Genomic DNA, 9,462 nt, shown 5'->3' with positions numbered 1-9,462 from the left:
TTTATGACAAACTCAACAGCCTGAACAGAACAGAAACCCATTGGTGAAAGCCAAACAGTGTTATCCTATCTAGCATGTCAGTGGTTTAGCTGCAGTGTGCACAGCTGTAATCCTTCATTGGGCTTGCAGAGTGTGATCCCACTGCCAAGCTGTTATTGCAGTCATCTGAGGAAGCAATGTTGTTTCACAGTCAATGGAAGTCAGTAGGCTATTACCAATGAGTTCATTTCCATGGAAACAAGATGATGATGAGAGTTCTCATTCAGGTTTAATGCAAATGGGTCAATTTATTTGATATGTTTACATTTATATCTAGGAATATACTGTATTTTTCATATTCCCATTCCAACACAACGGAAATAACAACCATTACTGAACATTGATTTGTTTTTCATTATAAAATGTGAACACATTATCACTCCTCAGCTTTACCTTAGATATGACTGATTACAAATGATTGCAGTCTGTCTTAAGTGCCAAATGCCTCCATTGATAAATAATTATTTGCAGAACAATCTACTGCAAACCCTGTATAGGAACACGTCTGCACAGTCATCAACAGATCTATTGCAGTACGGTACATACTCTAAGTATTGACTTTACCTGACAACAGACACTGACTACATATTCTCATCTGTCAGCAGATCTATACGGCTATCTGAATGTGTGTGTGTACATGTGTGTGAAGAGACGCAGTGTCTTTCTCTCTCTGTTTGTGTGTGTGTATGTGTGTGTGTCTTTGTGGGTGCATTTTTGTGTGTACCCCCAATCTATCAGTTCTTCTGTCTGAGTATTTGGGTGTATTGAGAGGCGTAGGATTGCCTGCTCTGCTGAGCCTCTATCTCTGACTCATCCTCCTCCTCTTCATCCTCCTCCTCCTCCTCTACACCCCTCTGGCGCTGTAGGATGCTGCTACGGGACTGTGAACAGGAGATGGGTTAAAGACTTGGGACAGTCTTGTAAAGGAAACTAAATATACCTGTCTGTACAGGACAGTAATGACTGTTAACCTTATCAGTGTATGTTTCTCTCTTTCATTTATTATTGTGGGGGTCTATTTTTTTGTCTGTAATGCTAGCAGCAGATGCAATCTTACCTTCTTGGCTGATTCAGCAGTGTGTTTGAGGCTGGAGACCAGGGTGGGACTAGGCTGGTGGGCCATAGAGGAGGGCAGCAGGGTCTGGTTGTGCAGAGGGCCGTCAGACACCCTGATCCTCCCAGTGAACAGCTGTTGAGACCGGGGAGATGATCAGCCCTGTAGCCCCATACCTGGAACTCTCACCTCTCAGTCATGCTGTCCAGGTTCTGGAAGGTGTGTGTGTGTCTAACCTCCAGGTCTTTGTCTATGTCCATGCTGTCCAGGTTCTGGAAGGTGTGTGTGTGTGTCTAACCTCCAGGTCTTTGTCTATGTCCATGCTGTCCAGGTTCTGGAAGGTGTGTGTGTCTAACCTCCAGGTCTTTGTCTATGTCCATGCTGTCCAGGTTCTGGAAGGTGTGTGTGTGTCTAACCTCCAGGTCTTTGTCTATGTCCATGCTGTCCAGGTTCTGGAAGGTGTGTGTGTGTCTAACCTCCAGGTCTTTGTCTATGTCCATGCTGTCCAGGTTCTGGAAGGTGTGTGTGTAGACCTCAAGAGCCTTGGCATGGAACACCATCTCCACTGTGATGAAGTCTGTGAAGATCCTCTGGAAGACCTAGTATTATTGTCACTGTAAGAGCATGGACATGCCTGAGTATGACTGGAACATGTGCGAGTGAGTGAGTGTGTGTGTGTTCGTGTGTTTTTGTGTGTTTGTTTGTGTATATTCTGGTTTATTTGTGTATATTTGTGTGTGTGTTCGTGTGTTCATGTGTGTGCGTGCGTGTGTCTGTGTTTGTATGTGTGCTCGTGTGTGTGTGTGTTGTGTTTATGTGTGTGTTGTGTTTATGTGTGTGTGTGTGTTGTGTTTATGTGTGTGTGTGTGTGTGTGTTGTGTTTATGTGTGTGTTGTGTTTATGTGTGTGTTGTGGTTGAAGACCAACCTTGATGTCCTCCAGTTTCTGTCTCTGGAAGTCACTGATGGTCTCCTCCAGTTGTCTGGTGCTGCGGTGAGCGTTGTTGGTCGCCTTCTGAGCATTCACCTCTGCCTGAAAACCAAACAGCAAAGGAATACTACAACTGTACTAGAAGCTTGAAAGAGATATATTAAAAATGTAATGACAGCTACCAAAACCTCTGGTGGTCCACCACATAGCAAGATCTCATCAATGGTCAGATATCTGCATCGTTGCAGTGTTGAAGGTGTTGTTGATGTGACAGGGGGTTCCAGAGAAATCATGTTACCTGTGACTGAAAACATTGGATAAGGTATTGAAGCATGACTAGAACAGAACATCTACATTTCTAAAACCTCTCAGAGACCAGGTTAGCTGATCTGAACCTGTCACTCAAAGCACCACTCATAGAGTATATATGTCTGACAAACAATCGTTTGTCACAGGCAATACGTCGTATTTTTCAATACTGTGTCTTGACATAAGGATTGTTGATGTAAATACTATAATCATGCTGGAATTCTGCCACTCTTGTAAAGTTACATGCAGATATGAATAGACTGGGAGAAAGGATACAATTCTTTGTCTATCAGAGGGATTATTCTGTTGGAGTCTCCAGTTTCTGCAGCTCTTTCAGCGCTCTGTCCCGATCAGCATTGAACCTCTTCAGATCCGCCTGTATGTCAGAGATATGTCCAGTCCATGAAGCTTCAAACACACTGCCTCAGAAGAGACTGCCTATTCATTCACTGCCATTGTTCTGCCATGAGAGGCTGTGAAGAGTGTGTGAAGTGACAATGAGACAGAGACAGAGAGTGAGAGAAAGAGACAAAGATAGTGTGTGTGTGTGTGTGTGTGTGTGTGTGTGTGTGTGTGTGTGTGTGTGTGTGTGTGTGTGTGTGTGTGTGTGTGTGTGTGTGTGTGTGTGTGTGTGTGTGTGTGTGTGTGTGTGTGTGTGTGCGTGCGTGTAAGCATGCGTGTGTGTGTGATGGAGGAATCTGTATTTTGTCTGGTAATTACTGTATGAAATCTACAGTGTGTTCGTTTCCATGTATGGGGACTTACTCTCTTGTTTTCAACAATATCACCGTAGGCTTTGAGGGGAGTGACGACTTTGATCTCCAGCCTCTCTACCTGTCAGGGGTAGACACAGTAAACAGACTTTCATCTTCAAAACAACAGTATTTCAAGGTGTGAGAAACAAATTGTTGTGTTTTTGCTGGGTAAAAATGTCTCGAAACCAACACTGTCTTTGCCCACTATATACAGTACTGAGAAACTCCCATAATGCCTTTATTTACTGTTATGATGTTTCATTAACCCTTACACTAACCTAGTAGATGCACCATGGCCAACCACGTCCTCTACCACTAATACCAGCATCGGGGAAGCTACTCTAAAAATATACTTTACCAAGCTACCAATTACTTCACACTGGAGGAAGTTAAACTACACTAAAGCTACCCTTAACTTTTTATGGCTGCAGGGGCAGTATTGAGTAGCTTGAATGAAAAGGTGCCCATTGTAAACGGCCTGCTCAGTTGCTAATATATGCATATTATTATTAGTATTGGATAGAAAACACTCTAAAGTTTCCAAAACTGTCAAAATATTGTCTGTGAGTATAACAGAACTGATATTGCAGGCGAAACCCTGAGGAAAATCAAAACAGGAAGTGGCTTCTATTTTGAAAACTCCATGTTCCATAGCCTCCCTTTGCTGGATTTAAAGGGATATGAACCAGATTCCTTTTCCTATCGCTTCCTCAAGGTGTCAACAGTCTTCAGGCATAGTTTCAGGCTTTTATTTTGAAAAATGCACCAGAACAATAACATCGCGTCAAGTGGTCACATGAGTTTTGCTCACGCAACAGAGTTTGGACAGCCATTGTTTTCCCCTCTCCTACTGTGAAAGACATTTGCGGTTGATATATTATCGATTATTTATTTTAAAAACAACCTGAGGATTGATTATAAAAAACATTTGACATGTTTCTGTGGACATTATGGAAACTATTTGGAATTTTCGCCTGCGTTGTCGTGACCGCTCTTTCCTGTGGATTTCTGAACATAACGCGACAAACAAACGGAGGTATTTTGGATATAAAAATAATCTTTATGGAACAAACGGAACATTTGTTGTGTAACTGGGAGTCTCGTGAGTGAAAACATCCGAAGATCATCAAAGGTAAACGATTAATTTGATTGCTTTTCTGATTTTCGTGACCAAGCTTCCTGATGCTAAGTGTACTTAATATTTTGTCGTGCGATCGATAAATTTACACAAATGCTTGTATTGCTTTCGCTGAAAAGCATAATTTCAAAATCTGACACGACAGGTGGATTAACAAAAGGCTAAGCTGTGTTTTCCTATATTGCACTTGTGATTTCATGAACATAAATATTTGTAGTAATATTTATTGAATATAGCGCTATGCTATTCAGCGGTTGTTGATGACACTTATCCCGATATCGGGATTGCAGCCATAACAAGTTAAGAAAATCTAGTACGTTTCTTTGAAAAAGTAGTTCACTACATCCAAACTACTTTGTTATAAATTATCATATCTAAATCTGAAATGTCATAGATTACAAATTGCAATAAAAATCAAATCAATAACAGACCACTCTGGAGTCAGATTAACAGAATGTGTAATTAAGCCTATACACAAAAACTATTTTTTTTAAATAAAGGAAATTATTGCCTACTTTAGCCATATTTTATTTAATTTAGCAAAAAACGTAGTATAATTCCAGTAGTTAGCTACACCACTAAATGGCAAAAAACAGTTATGAACTACTACCCTACCAAGAATTGAATTTAGTTCAACTACCACAAAGCTACTGCAAAATGAAGTTATATTACTAGTTGAACTAGCCTATATGTAGTTCACTACTCCCCAACAGCCCCTGACCTCTCACCCCTCACCTCAGGTTGGCGGTAGTCCTGCACCATGGCCAGGTCTTCAGCCAGGTTCTTCAGACAGGTACGGAGCTCTGGGTCGTCAGTATTTGAGAAGTCATTGAGCTGTCTGACCAGCATGTCAGCCTGGTCCCTCAGCTTGCCTGTCTTCCTGATGTAAGAGGCCAGCAGGCTGCAGAACTGACCCAGGTGCTTCTCAGCATGGCTCACTGTCAGCTCCATGCTCTTTATCTGTCTGTCTCTGGACAAAAGATGAAGAGTTATTTTAATTTACTAGGCAAGTCAGTTAAGAACAAATTCTTAATTTCAATGACAGCCTAGGAACAGTGGGTTAACTGCCTGTTCAGGGGCAGAACGACAGATTTGTACCTTGTCAGCTCGGGGATTTGAACATGCAACCTACTGGTTACTAGTCCAACGCTCTAACCACTAGGCTACCCTGCCAGGTTAGGAGTCACTTCACCTCACTGTTGAGCTGCGGTATTTGCCTTATTGCCAAGCTCTCGCCTGCCCCGGGTTACGAGCTAGTTGGTTGCTATAGAGACGACAACACGGAAGAGTGGAGTTTTGGGGTGGAAGTGATGGTTATGGCCACATGGTGGCAGCAGCGTATCATTAGCAACATAAACCCCGACAGGAGCCGAGACAGGCTTTACAAGGCAGGCTTACAGAAGAATAAAACGTAACCCCATCCCTCAGGTCTATTAAAGAGCGTGGTAAAACTGATGTTTTAAAAACTCACTCTCACCCTTTCTTTCTCTCTTTCTCTCTCTGCTCTATCTCTGACTCACTCGCTCATACGCTTCATCGCACGCATGCGCACGCACACATGGTGCTCTCAGAAGGGATTGTAAGGGGTCCAGCCTGTTAACGAGTGACTGTAAGAGAAGTGTTGAAGAGAGGCCAGCTCTCAACTCTCTCTGGGAAGAATGTGTTGGCATATACAAGGGGCGCCACTCAAATGGAACTTTAATTCATTTACACAAAAACGCAAACAATTCAAAAAACAGACCTCACTGCTGGCAGCTCACAGCTGTAAAGTGTAACACAGCCTCTTCCTACCTGAGAATAAACGTTTTATTGTATGCTGCACGTAATATAGTGTGTGTGTGGGCGTATGTGTCAGAAAGTGGAGGTGGGCTGTGAATAGTGCTTTGATGTAGCCTGCCAAGTTTCCCCTGTGGACAGCAGCTGTTATGATAAACACACTGTCTAGCAGCAACAGATCCTCCCAGGATGGTTCCACACCCCCTCCTCTCTCCCTGTCTCTCTATCTTTCTCCCTCTCCATCTCTCTGTCTCTCTTTGTCCTCCCCTCTCCATCTCTCTCCATCTCTCTGTCTCTCTTTGTCCTCCCCTCTCTCTCTCTCTCTCTCTCTCTCTCTCTCTCTCTCTCTCTCTCTGTCTCTCCCCCTCTCTTTCTCTCAACCTCTCCCCTCCTCTCGCCTCAGGCTGTAGTTAATGAAGGGAAATGAAAACAATGCCCCTGCCAGTCCAGTAGCAGAGCCATGCCAACCTGAGAGAGACAGACAGAAAGAGAATAGGGGTGAAAGGGATATAGTGTGAATTAAACTCACAGACAGAGAGACAGAGAGACAGACAGACAGACAGACAGACGCACACCAAAGATAATTATCGGATGTCTCTATAAACACCACACAATAGCCACAGGGCTGATGGCTAATTGCGTCCCCCAGAGCAGGTCTGTAGGGCTGACAGAGGAAGGAAATCCACATGTCACCCAGAGGCAGAATCAAAGAACAGGGCAGACTCACTTTGCGACACACACTTGCTAACAAAAACACACAAACACATGCAAAACACACATAGACTGTGGGTTGGAGTTCCAGTCATATTCTTTGAAGCTTCCATTCATTCAGATCTGTATAGATCCTTATATTCTCATCATTAATTCCTATGTGGGAAATTACATCACCCCACTTCCTGTTCTGAGGAGCCAGTTTGTCTCATATTGATGTCACAGCCTAGGAGTGTGATTGAGGAGGTGAGACACAGACGAGGAAAACCAGCTAAATGAGTTTTCCCCCAGGCTGTTACTAAAATCACAAGCTCTTGGTACGACAAGCCACAACCACAGGCAGCCTTTTTGACTGAGTCAGAAAACTATTTTATTGCTTTGGGAGTTGCTGTATGAATATGTTGAACGCTATGAGGCAGGAACACTATTACTGAATAATATGAGGCAAGGACAGACTCTGACTTACCTGTTGCCTAGTGAGAGGATGCCAACCTTAGTGGGGTCTACCTGTTGATGAAAGTCATTGGACTAATCATTGTGTGTATATCTGGGCATGACTCTAACTATACAGGGTTACCTCCTACACTATTAGAAAGAAAGATGCTATCTAGATTCTAAAAGGGTTCTTTGGCTGTCCACAACCCTTTGAATAACCCTTTTTGGTTCCAGGTAGAACCCTTTCTACAGAGGGTTCTACATAAAACCCAGATGGGTTCTACCTGGCACCAAAAAGGGTTCTCCTGTGGGGACAGCCAAAGAACCCTTTTGAGTGTAGTCTGGCCCTGGCCTAGCTGACATAGAGGTGTACCTAGATCTTTTTTTATTTTCCTCTACTCTGGATGTGCTGGCTCACGGGCGCCAGTGTGTGTGTTCCACAGCCAGTTCAGTGGAAAGGTCTGGGATGTAACCCAGGACAGTCTCCCGTTGTGAGGGGTTTTTCTCTGTTCGCCAGCAAGGGCTGACCCCTCTCTCATACCTGTGATTAATGCCAGAGCACACACCTCAGAGGCAGTGTCAACAAACAGCCTGTGTGTGTGTGTGTGTGTGTGTGTGTGTGTGTGTGTGTGTGTGTGTGTGTGTGTGTGTGTGTGTGTGTGTGTGTGTGTGTGTGTGTGTGTGTGTGTGTCTGTGTGTGTGTGTGTGTGTGTGTGTTGTGACATCTCTCAATAGAGAGATGCATTCAATGATTCCCTGTAGTGTAGAGTTATAAAGTTTACAGTGTAGAGTTATAAAGTTTACAGTGTAGAGTTATACAGTTTCCAGTGTATAGTTATAAAGTTTACAGTGTAGAGTTATAAAGTTTACAGTGTAGAGTTATAAAGTTTACAGTGTAGAGTTATACAGTTTACAGTGTAGAGTTATAAAGTTTACAGTGTAGAGTTATACATTTTACAGTGTAAAGTTAGAAGGTTTACAGTGTAGAGTTAGAAGGTTTACAGTGTTGAGTTATAAAGTTTGCAGTGTAGAGTTAGAAGGTTTACAGTGTTGAGTTATAAAGTTTACAGTGTAGAGTTAGAAGGTTTACAGTGTAGAGTTATACAGTTTACAGTTTAGAGTTATAAAGTTTACAGTGTAGAGTTAGAAGGTTTACAGTGTAGAGTTATACAGTTTACAGTGTTGAGTTATAAAGTTTGCAGTGTAGAGTTATACAGTTTACTGTGTAGAGTTATAAAGTTTACAGTGTAAAGTTATACAGTTTACAGTGTAGAGTTAGAAGGTTTACAGTGTAGAGTTATAAAGTTTACAGTGTGAAGTTATAAAGTTTACAGTGTAGAGTTAGAAGGTTTACAGTGTAGAGTTATAAAGTTTACAGTGTAGAGTTAGAAGGTTTACAATGGGGATATATAAGATTATAAATGTCTCCTAGGTGGTAGGAGAGAGACATACTGTAACTGTGTGGGACATTACATTAGCCCACCTTTGCCCCTTCCCTTCCACCTTTGCCCCTGTCCCACTGCCCCTCCCTCCCCACTGCCCCGTCCCTCCCCAATTTGCCCCCTCCCTCCCACTGCCCCTCCCTCCCCACTGACCCTTCCCTGTCCAATTTTCCCCCTCCCTACAACTGCCCCTCCCTCCTCACTGCCACTTCCCTCCCCAATTTGCCCCCTCCCTCCCCAATTTTCCCCCTCCCTCCCTCCCTCCCCCACCCTTGTCCCCTCAGTCATCAGTCGTTGAGCAGATCCATCAGTCTGACTGTGTTCTCACTAGTGGAGCCGGTAGTGGAGTAAAGAAGTGATCATTGTGATGAATGGGAGAGAGAACGCTATGTGACACTTATTTTCCTTTCTCCCCCAAAAATCTTTCAACCAAAATATGAAACCTGGATGGGATGAGGGGTGGGTGGGGGTGAGAGGGGATGTTAGGGGTGTGGACAGGGGGGTCTGGTGATCGATAGCTGGGACTCTGAGTTGACCCTCACACTGCCCTTCCAAGGATAAGGACACACATACCTCCTAGTGAGAAACAGTAGGAATAAAGGAAGAGTAAAGGAAGCCTTCTTATGACAGGTATTGTGTTGTAGTGTGTGTGTGTGTGTGTGTGTGTGTGTGTGTGTGTGTGTGTGTGTGTGTGTGTGTGTGTGTGTGTGTGTGTGTGTGTGTGTGTGTGTGTGTGTGTGTGTGTGTGTGTGTGTGTGTGTGTGTGTGTGTGTGCACTTTCATGTGTGTGTCAGTGCGCTCGTGTGTATGTACATGTGTATGCCTGTTACTGTGAGCTGGGTTTGGGCCAGTATGCCTGAGAATCCAGGTACA

At 43.5% G+C, this 9,462-nt stretch overlaps 1 pseudogene; it reads right to left on the bottom strand.

Annotated features, from left to right (window-relative positions):
- Positions 1-773: 773 nt before the first annotated feature.
- Positions 774-5,206, bottom strand: LOC139384571 (CBY1-interacting BAR domain-containing protein 2-like; annotated as a pseudogene).
- Between the last annotated feature and the right edge of the window lie 4,256 nt (positions 5,207-9,462).

This window comes from Oncorhynchus clarkii, chromosome 26 (genome assembly GCF_045791955.1).
Source record: "Oncorhynchus clarkii lewisi isolate Uvic-CL-2024 chromosome 26, UVic_Ocla_1.0, whole genome shotgun sequence".
NCBI lineage: Eukaryota > Metazoa > Chordata > Actinopteri > Salmoniformes > Salmonidae > Oncorhynchus > Oncorhynchus clarkii.
The sequence above is the reverse complement of the archived record's forward strand: the minus strand, read 5'-3'. Positions and strand labels throughout refer to the sequence as shown.